At 34.8% G+C, this 17,587-nt stretch overlaps 1 long non-coding RNA gene across 1 annotated transcript in view; it reads left to right on the top strand.

The window, feature by feature from the left end:
- LOC309606383 overlaps positions 1 to 17,587 on the top strand; it is an 805,264-nt gene that overhangs the window by 770,183 nt on the left and 17,494 nt on the right. The window lies entirely within an intron of this gene.

Genomic DNA, 17,587 nt, shown 5'->3' with positions numbered 1-17,587 from the left:
TTCAGTTCTGTGCAGTTGTAGGGCTGAGGTCTCCATATCATTGCTGTCAACTGGGCACTGCCCTCAGCTCCTAGAGGGATCTCTCCAGTTCTTTTAGGTGTACATCTCAGAATTGGCAACAGGATGTGTCAAATCATTCTCACACTGTCATCACTCTGACCTTACTTATCTACCTTCCACTTCCACTTTTAAGATTTCATGTGAGAACGTAAACTGGACCCACCTAGATAACCAGGATAATTTTCCCATCTCAAGGTCCTTAACCATATGCACATCTATAAAGCTATTTTTTTCCATGTAAGGTAACATATTTACATATTTACCTTATTTACCTTATTTAACATATTTACCTTAAGTTCTGGAGCTTAAGGTGTGGACATTTTGGGGTCCCTAATGTCTGCCTATCACAACAGTCAACCCAGTTTGAAAAATGAGCCAGTGAGTTGAACACGAACATCACAAATGAGGATATCCCAATAGCTATTTAATGTATGAAAAATGAATCATTCTCATTAGTGATAAGGAAAATGCAAATTAAAACCGTAAATCAATGCTACTCTACACTCATCAGAATGACTAATATTAAAAAGACCAAAAGTATCAGGTTGCTGAGAATAAGGAACAACTGAAGCTCTGATCCACTCTTTGTATGTAAAATTGTAGAACCATTTTGGAACACTATTTGTCTGTATTTACTTAAGGTGAATGTATGTCTATCCAAGAGTCCACCAATTCAAATTCTAGGTACATTTCCAATAGTGTACATATGTGCACCAAATATATGTACAAAATATTCATCGTAGCATTATTTGTAGCAGACAAAATCTGGAAATAACGTACCTACTAATAGTAGAACTCATAAATAAAACATTGGTGCATTCTTACAATGCAGTGATGTGCAGTAATGAGGATGAATAAACTGCCTCATTTAACAAAAGGGGTGAATCTCATAATATTGAGTATGAGAGACCAGAAATAAGAGTATATATGTTATATAATCTCATTTTTATAAATTTAAATACCAGCACAATTTATCTGTGGAGTTAGATATTAGAATAGTGATTACTTTCGAAAAGGAGGGCGAGGTGCTCTTGAGGTGCTTTCAACATTCTATTTTTTTTTTTTTATAAAGAACTGTTTTTAGATGGCTATTTTAATTAATTAATTAATTAATTTATGGTTGTGTTGGGTCTTCGTTTCTGTGCTAGGGCTTTCTCTAGTTGCGGCGAGCGGGGGCCACTCTTCATCACGGTGCTCGGGCCTCTCACTATCACGGCCTCTCTTGTTGTGGAGCACAGGCTCCAGACGCGCAGGCTCAGTAGTTGTGGCGCACGGGCCCAGCCGCTCCGCGGCATGTGGGATCCTCCCAGACCAGGGATCGAACCCGTGTCCCCTGCATTGGTAGGCAGACTCTCAACCACTGCGCCACCAGGGAAGCCCCAACATTCTATTTTTGATATGTATAAAGTTTATATGGATATGTTCATTTTGTGAGAATTCATCAAGTTCTACATTTATGATTGTTTTTTTTTTTTTTGTATTAATTATAGTCTTAAAAGATGATTGAAGTGCATACATCCCTGGGAAATGGGTGGGAAGACAAAATCTAAAGTCAGAAGCACAGTCTGGAAGCTATTTCTCTCAAGCTTTAGTAATATTCAGACTCATTTAAATTGAAAATATGTCTGGTAAATCCTTTATGTTCTGTGGAGTTCAGAGCAAACAGCTTTAGATGCAATGATTCAGATATTTTGCAAAAGAAAGAGACAAAAACAAAACTAAAACTGAGCACAGAGGCAAGAGTCTGTGGATTGGGGCTTGGGGAGATTAGGGGGCAGGGGGAGAGGAGGGTGAGTATAATTGATCCAAGAGTATATGGGCAGTTTCTTGTGCCCTGATCTAACTCCGGTACTTGCTTTTTTGTGTGTATGGCAGGTAGAAATGACTGGCTCAACTGTTTGTATGTTGCTAGAGATAGAAAGCATGTTTTGGATTGGGATATTGTGTCCTGAATGCTCCTGTGCCTTTTATGGGAGTTCCAGGCTGGTGAGAATTAGTTATGGGCACAAAATAAGACTGACTCTGATATTAACACATTTGTTTGTTTAAACACAGCAGAAGAAGCGGTTTTGAAAAGTATGAGCTAACTCCTGGTTTTACACTTGTGCAGTAATATAAAAAACTAGCATTTAGATGTAGACCACTAGGACCAGTCCTCCCATATATTGTTGTATTTATTCCTAATAATGGCCCTGCTAAATACATATAATTATCTTTATTTACCATCTATAAAGATGTATTTCTCAAGCATTATCTTTCCTTGGAAGCCTATCCTATTGAAATAAAATTGATAACTCTCTTTTTAATGGTTCCTCTCCCTTCACCTCCACACCATCTTACTCCAGTATTGCAGAGCTTATGACCCTTATTTAGGTTTATATTATCCTGTCTTTAGACTGGGAACTATGCTAGGAAGGAATTCTATGTAGTTCATCTCCAGAGTCTTATCCAGGTGACTGACATGTAGGAAGTTCTCAGTAAACGTTTGCTGAAAGAATGAAAAAGATACAGACACAGGAAGTAAGAGAGGCCAGCTTCATGGAGGGCAAAAATCATCCTTATCAAATGAGAACCCAGCTCTTTCTAATTCCAAACTTTTCTACTAAATCACACTAAATGGACATCAAACCTCAATGTATTTGTCAATTTCTGATATTGACAATGAAAACTGCTTCTATCCCTGATACTTTTCCTCACATCCACATTTGGATTTACATTGAGCTTTTCGGTGCCAGTCAAGGTTCCTGCTGCCCAGGAAATAATGCACATGGGCAAATGCCAGTTGCATATAATTTAGAAGAAAGAACTGCATTAGAGGTGATTTACATAAAAATAAAATTTGTGCCCATCTCTAGTGAATAGGCTCTGGTCAGCAAAGCACAAATCAATCTGTTTGCTCCTAAATTTAAATTTCCATAAGCCATTACATAGTTCATAATCATATTGATGTAACTGAATTGAATTTGCAGAGATTATTCTGTGTGAGAAGGGACTTTCAAGCTATTTAAACTGCTGCTATTCAGTAGAAAAGGCCTCTCAAGTCTAACCTCTGTTTTACATTGAATTTGTGGCCTAATTTTCATTTCTCTCTGACTTCTCAATTTCTCAGATGAAGAGGTCTCAGAAGCTTTCACACCTGGCACTTTCATATTGGCAGATGCACAGACAGGAGGAGTAAAGAAAGATGTGCATTTAGAGGGGAAGGAAGGGGGCGTGGTAGCAAATTGGTTAATCAAATGAACTTCAGGGTCAGTCACTCCTAGCTTTGAATATGGATTCCCACACATAATACTTATTCATCTTTGGAGTTGCTGAGCCTTTCTAAGCTTCAGTTTCCCCCTCTCTTTCATGTAGATAGTAATAGTATTTACCTCATGTAATTGTAAGAATTAAAGGTAAATACCTAAATCAATGCCCGTTAAATGGTATGCTAGCCACTACTGTGCTAGCCACTACTATTGTCATATATGGCTGTTAGAAATTTGGATTATTAGTTCTAAAAGCAAAAACAAACCAACAAATAAAAAAAGACAGCTGGAAAGCAGGGTGATTTAGGAAAGATCCAGGCAAAATGTTGAGCTTTTGTTTCAGCTTTTTGCCATAATAATTATACATTTTCCTAGCACCTTAAATATTTTTAAACTTTCCTTTAACTTATTTCATTAGATATCTCGAAAACAGATTACACTATTCTTCCAACTGAATAGATTGAATAGATGAGGAAACCAAGACTCTAAGAGGTTAAACAAATTCTCTAAAGTAGTTGGTAAACTGGGACCAAAACTAGAATGTTCTAAACGTCAAGACAAGTTATCTTACTCTAAATGAGCTTTGCACTGCTAGCCCTTTGAATAAGTAAGTGAACAAAAGTGAAAGGGTTATATTAGTCTTTCTTTGAATGTGACTCCAGTGAGTGACCAAAAAAACTGGGAGGAATGAATGTGGGAATGTATCAAGTATGACACACAAAAAAGGCAACAGTTGATGTGGTTTTCAGGCCCATATGTAATTTCTTAGGGAATAATATGTAATTCCTTCCTTCACTGATACTGTATTCCAGGGCAAAATTATTGAAGCACTACTATGTGCCAGACACTGTATTATTATACTAAATGCTACAAGGAATTATAAAATAAGTGACAATAAAGCTTATTTTTTAAGTTCTTTAATTCTGAAGATTTAGGCAAAATTAAAAAATCAAAGTAAAAAAAAGGGAAGTTTTGCATAGCTGAGACAGGAATTTACAGGATCTATCTGAGGAAGTGAGAGCTCTCCTTGAATTATGAAGTTATGAAGGCATTATGGGTAGATAATATTTCCCAGGATAGAAAGCCCAGAGATAAACCCACACACATATGGTCACCTTTTCTTTGATAAAGGAGGCAAGAATATACAGTGGAGAAAAGACAGCCACTTCAATAAGTGGTGCTGGGAAAACTGGACAGGTACATGTAAAAGTATGAAATTAGAACACTCCCTAACACCATACACAAAAATAAACTCAAGATGGTTTAAAGATCTAAATGTAAGGCCAGACACTATCAAACTCTTAGAGGAAAACATAGGCAGAACACTCTTTGACATAAATCACAGGAAGATCCTTTTTGACCCACCTCCTAGAGAAATGGAAATAAAAACAAAAATAAACAAATGGGACCTAATGAAACTTAAAAGCTTTTGCACAACAAAGGAAACCATAAACAAGATGAAAAGACAACCCTCAGAATGGGAGAAAATATTTGTAAATGAAGCAACTGACAAAGGATTAATCTCCAAAATTTACAAGCAGCTCATGCAGCTCAGCAACAAAAAAACAAACAACCCAATCCAACAATGGGCAGAAGATCTAATTAGACATTTCTCCAAAGAAGACAGACAGATTGCCAACAAACACATGAAAGAATGCTCAACATCATTAATCATTAGAGAAATGCAAATCAAAACTACAATGAGATATCATCTCACACCGGTCAGAATGGCCATCATCAAAAAATCTACAAACAATAAATGCTGGAGAGGGTGTGGAGAAAAGGGAACCCTCTTGCACTGTTGGTGGGAATGTAAATTGATACAGCCACTATGGAGAACAGTATGGAGGTTCCTTAAAAAACTAAAAATAGAACTACCATACGACCTAGCAATCCCACTACTGGGCATATACCCTGAGAAAACCATAATTCAAAAAGAGTCATGTACCAAAATGTTCATTGCAGCTCTATTTACAATAGCCAGGACATGGAAGCAACCTAAGTGTCCATCATCGGATGAATGGATAAAGAAGATGTGGCACATATATACAATGGAATATTACTCAGCCATAAAAAGAAACGAAATGGAGTTATTTGTAGTGAGGTGGATGGAGTTAGAGTCTGTCATACAGAGTGAAGTAAGTCAGAAAGAGAAAAACAAATACCATATGCTAACACATATATATGGAAACTAAAAACAAAAAATGGTTCTCAAGAACCCAGGGGTAGAACAGGAATAAAGATGCAGACATAGAGAATGGACTTGAGGACACGGGGAAAGGGAAGGGTAAGCTGGGAAGAAGTGAGAGAGTGGCATTGACATATATACACTACCAAACGTAAAATAGATAGCTAGTGGGAAGCAGCTGCATAGCACAGGGAGGTTAGCTCAGTGATTTGTGACCACCTAGAGGGGTGGGATAGGGAGGGTGGGAGGGAGGGAGACGCAAGAGGGAAGAGATATGGGAACATATGTATATGTATAACTGATTCACTTTGTTACAGAGTAGAAACTAACACACCATTGTAAAGCAATTATACTCCAATAAAGATGTTAAAGAAATAAATAAAATAAAAATAAAATAAATAAAAAATCAATGTAAAAAAAGGGAAGTTTTGCATAGCTGAGACAGGAATTTACAGGATCTATTTGAGGAAGTGAGAGCTCTCCTTGAATTATGAAGTTATGAAGGCATTATCGGTACAAAAGTAATATTTATAATTTGTTTTTATAATTATAATATATATAAATATAATTATATATTTATAATTTATATATTTATAATATATTTATAAATAAGAATACCTACAATGTGCCAGATCCTATCCTACACTGGTCAGTTCTTAAAGTAAATTAAGAATAACTATATTTCCTAAATATTGCCAGGAAAAAAATAGCAGTATATATTTGGTACTTAATGAAATGCTGAACCCATTCTAATATTTCAAGATGGAAAGAAAACTAAAGAATAAATGTTTTACAGGGACATTATAGGCAAATCTGAATTTGTATATGTTTACTAGAATATGAATCTGATGGGAATAAGACAGGATATTTAAGGAAGTCCAAATTACAATTTCAAAGTGGCTTCTTCTCATTAAGATGAAATATATACAGGTCCTAGCCAAACACCGATTGGGAAAATGGATTATCTAGGTCTAGGAAATATACTTGTCAGCTAGGCAAGCTGCTAGAATGCTGGACAAAAGAGACACAGAATTGGAACTTTTGGGAGATTTTCCATTCGAACAACCATGAAAGCTTCTGTTTGCCTGTGAGTGTTGCCACTTTGATTGGATCATGAGAGCCCTGAAAAGGAACGTATGTACATCTGTGTATGTGACTCTGTGTGTGTTTTCCAATTAATATGTCCATTGAAAGTATATTTCCCCTGTAATTCATATTTGACCTAAGATATCTACCCTGAGATCTCATATTTATAGAAATAACGTTGGCTTTTAATTTGCCAATATTAACAGAGATCCCAGGAAAGAAAATGTCTATCTAGCCAAGGATTTAATGCTGAAGTAATTAATGTAGATTGGAGAATGAATGATCAGAATAAATACAACTGAAGAAGAAACAGAAAAAGGCATATAACCACTCCCAACAATTCTGAGGCTCTTTCATACTCTGGTAATGCAATGTGGATGGTTAAGTTCAGAGCTGTAATGTAGGTACTCGCATTTGGTTGGGCTGTGTATATGTATATATTTTTTGTTAACTGCTAAAGAGCAATGATTAAGAAAGGGAGCTCTGAAGTTTGACTGCCTGAATTTGTATGTGAGCTCTGCTCTTGGCTAGCTGAGTGACTCTGGGTAAATTACTTAATAGCTCTGTGCCTCAAATCCTAATCTTTAAAATGAGAATAATGAGAGTAAGTACCTCAGAGTTTCTTGAAGATTAAGAGATAATAAATGTAAAGTACTTAGAATAGTTTCCAGTACATGTTAAGAATACAGTAAGTGTTGCTACGTTAATGATAATAACACTACATTATTATTATTTTACATAATAAGCCATTCTTCATCCATGACAGGCTTTGCAGCTATGAATGCTACAAGTTGATTTCCTTAACAAGTACTGAGAAGTACTTGCATCCTTCTAAGCTCTTCCCACCCCTCTCTCTATATATAAATTATATATAACAAAAGCCATAATATTTTCAAAGTTTTTGTCTCAACATTTCCATTGCTGAAACATATCCCAAGGAAATAATCTGACACATCTAAAAGCATTTTGCTCAAATATGTTAATTGCAGGATCGGGATATTATACAACCATTAAAATCAAATATTTAAATTCTCCAATATGTAAAAAAAATTAAAGCACTGAAATGAAGTGCAAAGATATGTAACAGGAATTATATTTAAACAGGTGAATATGAAATAATTTTTCACCAGTTAACTCTATTATTTTTCCAAATTTCTTATAATCATTTATTTATATGTATGTATGTATCATTTATATGCATGTATGCATATGTATATGTATGTTTCTGTGGGTAACTGTCCAAAAAGAAACTGCAAATGAAGTTTTTAAATGAATTTTAAAAGATCTGAATCTATCTTTGGACAAAATGAAGTCTCACAATAAGGGGAGAAAATTTAGCTCTAAATTTTAACTTAAATGCTGCAAACACTATGGTTCAGGCTCTGAGTATCTCTTGATTAGTTCAGTTTTTCCCAGAGTGCATTTCACATTATACTAGGCCTACAGAATTTTCTGTGATCAGATAAGTTTGGCAAATCCTGCAAATTCTGTTTCCTTATTGGAGATTCACAGAACATATTAGCATAACAAAGGTTTTGCATTTTCCTGCAGTTAAACATACACATGCACCTTTACCCTTGCCAAAGCCTGGGTTTCCAAACTGTATTTGACTATGGAAACTTAAAAATATATATATTAGGTATGAACATTCTGCACTCTTAGCTTCCTGAATTTTACCAATAATACAGACATTTATCAGAAACTTGATGTGCACACATAACATCAGCCAGTTTGCATACCTCAGCATAACTTCTCTTGGTCCTTAAGAAGCTAGAGAGGAGAGGGAAAGGGCAGGCCTGGGGTGGGAGAGCTGCAGCCTGTGACACCACCCAAGCAAGGCAGGGCCTTCTCAGGTCGGAAAGCTTACTCCTTGCCGGGCTGCAATTTTTAATTCTCTAAATCAGTGTTACTGTTCTTGAAGAACTTAATCCATTAATTTACAAACTTCAGTATATAGGAATGTGTACAAACCTCAGACTGTCCTAGTTCATAAGAAATCCAGGTATCAGCAAGATCACATCCTCCTCCAGGGGAATAAAGCAATGTCAGGGACAGGTGTCTTTGAACATTATCTCTACCATTAGCTCTTCATCATTCTAGAAAGCTCTTGGCTTCACACAGGAAAAGTCACCATTCTGTGGAACACACTTAGGAACCTGCTGTCTGACTCTTTTAAAATAGACTCGAGCGTTTTTTTGTTTTTTTTCTTTCCCTCTTATTCCAAACCATCCCCCACAGAAGTAAAGTTTTGAAAATGAAGAAAATGAGATGCAAAAATAGAAATGACGTTCCAAACATTATTCAGCTGGAAGACAGGAAGCTAGAACTCTTTCATCTTCACTAAATGTTAATTGAGCCCCTGATATATACAGAGCACTAGGTGTATAAGACAAGAACACTTTCATCATGGTATTCACCACGTAGTGGGGTACAAAAGTGAAACAAATCAGCTATAACACAGTAGGTTAAGTGCTGCGAAAGAAGTAGCCCATGCTTATTCAAATTTGTTCAACATGTATTTACTAAATGCCCACTAAGCACCCCAGCTATATGTTCTCATGACAAAAATGAATAAGGTATGCGTTAGAATACGGTATTTGTTTTTCTCTTTGTGACTTACTTCACTCCGTATGACAGACTCTAGGTCCATCCACCTCACTACAAATAACTCAGTTTCATTTCTTTTTACGGCTGAGTAATATTCCATTGTATATATGTGCCACATCTTTTTTTTTCTTTTTTTTGAATTTTACTTTATTTTTTTATACAGCAGGTTCTTATTGTTATCCATTTTATACATATTAGTGTATACATGTCAATCCCAATCTCCCAATTCATCCCACCACCACCACCCCCACACCGCCGCCACTTTCCCCCCTTGGTGTCCATACGTTTGTTCTCTACATCTGTGTCTCTATTTCTGCCCTGCAAACTGCCACATCTTTTTCTTTTTTTGTACCTTCCTTTTAGTGACCAATTACTATGTGCCACATCTTCTTTATCCATTCATCTGTCGATGGACATTTAGGTTGGTTCCATGTCCTGGCTATTGTAAATAGTGCTGCAATGAACATTGTGGTACATGTCTTTTTTTGAATTATGGTTTTCTCGAGATGACCTAGAGGGGTGGGATAGGGAGGGTGGGAGGGAGGCTCAAGAGGGAGGGGATATGAGGACATATGTATGCATATGGCTGATTCTCTTTGGTGTACAGCAGAAACTAACACAGTATTGTGGAGCAATTATACTCCAGTAAAGATCTATTAAAAAAATTAATAAAATTCTGTCCTTGCAGTGCTTATGATTTGATGGGGGAGGCCAATATAAACTGATCATTTTAATACACTATGTTAATAATGACCATAGGTAATATTTTTTGAGTGCTTACTACTAGTTAGGTACTATTTTAAGTACTTTGCATATAAATGTATTATCAATCCTCATAACAAAATTTTAAGGTCAACACTATTTTTCTCCCCAGAGTGTAGATGGGGTTAGTAGAGCAGAGAGTGATTAAGGTAAATTGCCCGAAGTTACCCAGCTAGAAGGTGGTGGAGCTGGAATCTGGATGTAAAAGGTCTGACCCTGGAGCCTACACTATTAACTCTATGCCAAATTGCCTTTAAGACTTCTTAGAATAGTACTCAGGAATAAAAAGAACGAATTTGCACCAACATGGATGGACTTGGAGGGTCTTGTGCTTAGTGAAATAAGTCAGACAGAGAAAGACAAATATGGTATGCTATCACGTGTATGTGGAATCCAGAAAAATAAAACAAACTAGTGAATGTAACAAAAAAGAAAAGACTCACAGATATACAGAACAAACTAGTGGTTACCAGTGGGGAGAGGGAAGTGGGGAGGGGTAAGAGGGGGTTAGGGGATTAAGAGGTACAAACTACTATGTATAAATAAGCTGCAACAGTATATTGTACAGCACAGGGAATATAGCCAATATTTTATAATAACTATAAATCGAGTATAACCTTTAAAAAAAAGACTTCTTGGAAACTCTAGTTGATAGAGGCCTGACTCCCACAAAAGCATAAAACACTTAACTGAATACTATCGTTTAGGTAGAGTGACAAAAGTCTTAGTTACAGGTGTCAGCACCATCATCTTACATCTATTACTTGGATATTCAGCTTAGCATTTGTCTCAGATCCTTAATTTATTTCAATAAAGTATCACCATAATGACTGCATTAAAATAACCCAGGATAGGTTTGGTAGTCTTTCATTAGATAGTTCAGAGCCCTGCCATGATCTGATATAATGGTATATGAGATGTATGAGCAGCATATGGAGTTCTCACCCTAACAAACACTTGATTAAATTTGGAAGATGATAACCCAAAATAACTTTTCTTTTCCTGACCCTTTCTAGATACAGGGTAATTTTAAGGGATAGTATGCCGAGCTATGGCTGATAAAAATGATGCACACTAAGAAAGCAGCCACCAGAGACAGCTAGCTCCTTCTGGTCTCAGTTAGTGATATTTGATGGTACTGCCTTTGATGGACACATAGCGGCCTGGACCATGGATTGTGAAAGTCACAAGGCTGCCAGGCTGCCAGTTAGTAGCTAAAGTGAGAAATATGAGGAAATACAGGGTAATAAATGTTAAGTATGCGCAGGAAATTGAGGCTGAGCCATTGCTGCCATAGAGAAAATAATAGAGATTTGTCTAGATGTTCCTATCACAGTGATTTTGTTGTTCACTGAATGACATACATTTATAACCATTTTATTACTTGATAACATCACAATTTGAAATAAATCTTTTCAGCAGTAATGAGCTTAAAAAGGCAAAATAATTTGTGTAAGAATTTATAATTTCTCAAAAAAGCTGATAATGAAATATACTTAGGACAAAATATTTTGAGGCCCTAAATAACTGCCATGGGGGTTGTAATAATACCAATGGCTACATAAAAGCCAGAAGACATAGCACTGCTGAAGAAGCATCAGCATTTACTTTAGCAGTTTGTTTTTATTTTAGAAGATTAAGCTTGAAAACATCAGTTTAATACAGACAATGGCAGAAGGAGCCTTTATACATCACTCTGTGAAGCATAACTATCGATGACCTCAGACAATTGTTTTTCTAAATTTTGCTCACTTTTCAGTATTCTTGTAGATGTATATAAAGTGTAGTAAGAGCTAGTAATCCATTGGTTCTACTTGCAGAAGAACCTCATACATAATTAAATGTGATGTCAGTTTTATATCACTTGTGTCCAAGGCTTCAAATAGAAAATCAATGAATTTGTTTCCAATCATGGTTTTTATCCAGTTATAGAATTAACACAAAGTTTTGGAAATTCATTCTATTAAAAGGGACGTAACTGATACTATTTTGAATTCTTCTGTAAATTCAGTTAAAAAGTTAAACATGAAGATAAAATTGTTTCTGCATTGATATTTCGTATAAAAATTCCTTTGAACATCACTAAACTACTAAATTTGAAAACTTAGGGATTAGATTCCATAGGTCACTAAATTATTAAATTAAAAACTTGAAGAGATATGTACTTATAACTGGGTTGGTGCACAAATAATTTATTAATTTATCCAGTCAAGCCGCCATATTTACAAAAGCATAAACTGGGGATGTCAAAACTTAAAATATGTTTACATATAAACAGTAACTTCAAAATTTTAATGACAAACTGATGTTGACTAAAAAAAACTTCAACATTGATTGTGATGTACATAATATCTCTTTGCTGCTATTTATCAACAAATACAAAGTAATTTTTAAATTAGAGGTGTTCTAAATGTAAGGCCAGACACTATAAAACTCTTAGAGGAAAACATAGGCAGAACACTCTATGACATAAATCACAGGAAGATCCTTTTTGACCCACCTCCTAGAGAAATGGAAATAAAAACAAAAATAAACAAATGGGACCTAATGAAACTTAAAAGCTTTTGCACAGCACAGGAAACTGTAAACAAGATGAAAAGACAACCCTCAGAATGGGAGAAAATATTTGCAAATGAAGCAACTGACAAAGGATTAATCTCCAAAATATACAAGTAGTTCATGCAGCTCAATATCAAAACAACAAACAACCCAATCCAAAAATGGGCAGAAGACCTAAATAGACATTTCTCCAAAGAAGACATACAGATTGCCAACAAACACATGAAAGGATGCTCAACATCACTAATCATTAGAGAAATGCAAATCAAAACTACAATGAGGTATCACCTCACACCAGTCAGAATGGCCATCATCAAAACATCTACAAACAATAAGTGCTAAAGAGGGTGTGGAGAAAAGGGAACCCTCTTGCACTGTTGGTGGGAATGTAAATTGATACAGCCACTATGGAGAACAGTATGGAGGTTCCTTAAAAAACTAAAAATAGAACTACCATACGACCCAGCAATCCCACTACTGGGCATATACCCTGAGAAAACCATAATTCAAAAAGAGTCATGTACCACAATATTCATTGCAGCACTATTTACAATAGCCAGGACATGGAAGCAACCTAAGTGTCTATCGACAGATGAATGGATAAAGAAGATGTGGCACATATATACAATGGAATATTACTCGACCATAAAAGGAAACAAAATTGAGTTATTTGCAGTGAGGCGGATGGACCTAGAGTCTGTCATACAAAGTGAAGTAAGCCAGAAAGAGAAAAACAAATACCGTATGCTAACACATATATATGGAATCTAAAAAAAAAAAAAAACTATATGGTTCTGATGAACCTAGGGGCAGGACAGGAATAAAGACACAGAGGTAGAGAACGGACTTGAGGATGTGGGGAGGGGGAAGGGTAAGCTGGGACGAAGTGAGAGAGTAGCACTGACATATATACACTACCAAATGTAAAATAGCTAGTGGGAAGCAGCTGTATAGCACAGGGAGATCAGCTCGGTGCTTTGTGACTGCCTAGAGGGGTGGGATAGGGAGGGTGGGAGGGAGGCTCAAGAGAGAGAGGATATGGGGATATAAGTATGCATACGGCTGATTCACTTTGTTGTACAGCAGAAACTAACACAATATTGTAAAGCAATTATACTCCAATAAAGATGTTTAATAAATAAATAAATAAAATTAGAGGTCTTAATTTTGCTTGTATTTTGAACAAAATCGGTTGGGGAATCTTAAATCAAAATATTCAGTGAGTAGAGATTCTAAAGCTTCCACTTTTTAAGCTTTTGTGGAATTGCATTTATTGAAGACAGAATTTGCAAAGGGGAAAACATGAAGTTGATCTGTACAAAAACAAGGGAGGGACTGAAAATTTGAACTAGTTGTTGAACAATTATAAATCGACAATGATAATTTTATATTAAGTTGGGAATATATGAACTTGAGAGGAAGTTTTTTTTTTAAATTGGATATTATATTTTAATTGTGTATGCTTATACTTTGGCCAGAATGTAAGAAAGATAAAGCCTACAATTCTAATGCTTTAAATTTGACAAAACATTAAAAACAATTGTAAACAAATTCTTATATGATGATGTTTTTCTTGTAAATATGATAGTACAAAGAGTTTTTAAGTGAAGGCAAAAATACAATAGCTGTGAATATATTTGAGCAAATATATTAATACATTTCAATTAGCCAAATTTTAAAACTAGAATATCTGTTTAACAGAATTTTCTTTCAGTTGACTGTGTAACTCAGCACCCACAGAAAATATTTTTCAATGAAAATTGTTATATTCATATTATATAACTATATAAATGATAAACATTTTATATTAATATTTAAACAAAAATCTTAATATAAATAAGTTGAAAGATTATAACTATAAAATGCAGTGTTAAAGAAGATTGTAGGAAAGTTTATGACAGACTTTCAATTAATAAGACTGTCTTATTAAAAAGTGTTCTATTTTACTCCAGAAACATACCTACTGCAGAGTATTAGAAACAGATATGATTAAGAAAATGATTAAAGTATATGAATATATACCAAAATAATTATTCCTTTGCTATTACTATTATTTAGATAAGCAATATATAGGTGTTTAAAATATATATTTGCTTTAATTTATATGAATTTATTATTTATTTTTTAGAAAAATTTAGTTATGAAAATAGCTTATAAATCAAATAAGAAATTGTATCACACCTCTTACAAAATATCTTGGTTTGGGAGGTAGATTACAGGGTTATGCTACATGTAGGAAACAGAAGGTGCTTAGGAATTGAGGCAAAGATTTCAGCATATTCTGGGATATTTTATGATAGCTTCATGTAATCTGAAGTGAAAATTTCACACTTTCTGAAAATTTGGGGATTTTTTCGCTGAGGCTAAAATATGTTTTTTAAAAATATTTCACTTATATTTTATAGAAATCTTCCTCATTTCTCACTAAACATTTGTTGTTCTCACAATTTAGATAGTCTGGGCTGGAACAATTTTTCAATAAACCTACAATTATCTCATATGGAATCTGTCCTCTAATCTTTTTTTTACATTGAAGTATAGTTGATTTACAATGTTGTGTTAGTTTCAGGAATACAGCATAGTGATTCAGTTATATATATATATTCTTGTTCAGATTCTTTTCCATTATAGGTTATTATAAGATATTGAATATATCAATAGTTCCTTGCGCTATAAAGTAGGACCTTGTTGTTTATCTGTCCTCTAATCTTATTATAGGACTTGTTGATAGAAATCAAAGGGACAGGGAGAAAATGACATTCTATTTCAAACAATAACACATCCAGTACTGTAATATGCTATTGCACAGGAATGAGATTTGGATATATTGTTTTTGGCAACTGGCTCCTGTCCTTGGGTCAATCCTGTTTTCAAATGTTTGGAGTCATTCCTAACTTGGGGTGAGCGGGTGGAAGGATTTTTGAGACCCTGGCAAGGAAAGATCATGAAATTGGAAGGCTGAGGGTACATCCTGGAATCCCCAGTACTCTCCTAACACAATCTCTTTGGTGAATCTAACAGGTGCTAAGTCCTTGGGAGATTTGTGGAAAAGTCTCTGGAATGCCTGATCATTTAGGTGAGGAAATCAAGGCTCAGCACATTAAAGGTGGAAAAATTTGGAGACGGTATGTGTCACTCCAGAGACTGACACATGGCAGTAGCAAAATATTGCAATAATACATTGTTTGAAGTGCTTTACAATATACAGAGCAGGATCTGTTTATAATCCTATGAATGTGGAAAATTAATGGACATGTCTTCTACCTAGACCCATGCCTACCATCTAGTAACTACTATTTTTCAATAAGTTGTCAAATGCTGGAATTAGATAAATACTCGTATTTTCAGAAAAGTCTAGTATAATTGTTAGGTTGACTTTGAACCTAGATACCTAATATAATCAATGCTCTTCCTCTATACTAAGGTAGGCATTAGGTAATAAAAGTCAGAATCTTTATAAATTTTCACCAGAATATAGCTATTTTTATCCCGAAAATAATTCTGTCAATCTAAAGGTTTGTTTTTGTTTTTCTCCATGATATCAAATAACCAGCTGGACTTTTTTCCCCCCATTGAATTGAATAAATTGAATTTAAATAAATTTGAATACATTGGAGTGGTTTTCATTCACAACCTTATTTTGTCAATAGATGCTCTTATTTAAAAAATTTTCAATAAACGAGACCATATGATTTGGGCTTAAATACAAAGATAACTAACTAACTGCTTTGTGTATAAAATGGAATTAGCTGATTTAAATAGATGTGTGGATATAATTAAAACATTATATTAGTACATTTACATAGCTGCAGAGTTTTTTCATCAATATTGTTAACCTCAAGGTTGTAAGTAATTATGTGTAATTGGTTTAGCTTCTATTAAAATAATTAGATTACAGTGATGCAGTTTTGAATGTGTGTGTGTGTGTGTGTGTGTGTGTGTGTGTGTGTTTTGGAATTAATTTTTAGCAATTGGCTTCCTCATAGATTCTATCAGCATTGTAATTTGAATTTTTCTTCCAGAAAGTTACTAATAACACAGGTTTGCAAGCTCTGTTGCTTGAATTGCTCTGTTTGATGGATAACACCACATTCTGTACTGTCAGAGAGCTGATAAGCTCTGATCTGGACCACATTCAAATATATATTTTAAACATCCAATATCAAAGTATAATTGTCCTATTGAATTATTATGTCATACACCTGAAACATATATATCAATTATATCTCAATAAAAAATGGGAGAGCATGAGGGTATGTTATGGGGCAATAGAAATATTCTCTATCATGATTGTGTTGGTGGTTATACCACTATACACTCTATATGTTTGTCAAAACTCACTGAATTATATACTTAAAATCAGTGAATTTTTTGTTATGTGCATTGGACCTCTATAACACTTTTTAAAAAGTATAACTGTCCTCGTCAAAGCTGATATAATGATAGTTCTAACTGGCAATTTACATATTGACAAAATAGACAAAATAAATCACTCTTGCTTTTGTGCCCCTACTGTTTTTGTACAGTCTTTTGTCATGGAAACTTCAACACTTTATTTCATTTCTAATTTTACATGCCAGTTTCCCATTAGGAGTCTGCCACATCCTTTATGGTGGTTTAGCTCATGTTTATCTCAATATGTTTAACCATAGCACACTCTATGGCCACATTTTATATATATATACTAAAGAAAGACGGTATTTCCTTCTTGATTGCAAATAATTCTCTATTTTTTCCCAATTTTTTTCATTTTGCCTAATTTCCTTCTTGTTGTATTCATTATTTTTCTTCTCCATTTCCTTCCTTCATATTTTATTTGATCATAAGCTCTTTTTTTGCTAAGTACTGTAGGGAGGACTGTCAGAAGTATGTCCTATATTCGGGAATTTGTAGCTTGAGCTGAAGGTACAAAATCAGTCAGTGCTTTTCAACACATGCACGTGCACACACACATATACAACACACACACGCTATACCACACCATACCGAGTTTAATAAAGAAGAAAAAAAGTTGATTGTCGGGCTTCCCTGGTGACTCAGCGGTTGCGAATCTGCCTGCTAATGCAGGGGACACGGG

This window comes from Balaenoptera borealis (assembly GCF_965194805.1).
Source record: "Balaenoptera borealis genome assembly, chromosome: 11".
Taxonomy (NCBI): domain Eukaryota; kingdom Metazoa; phylum Chordata; class Mammalia; order Artiodactyla; family Balaenopteridae; genus Balaenoptera; species Balaenoptera borealis.
Note: the sequence above shows the minus strand (reverse complement) of the source record. Positions and strands in the feature narration are given on the sequence as shown.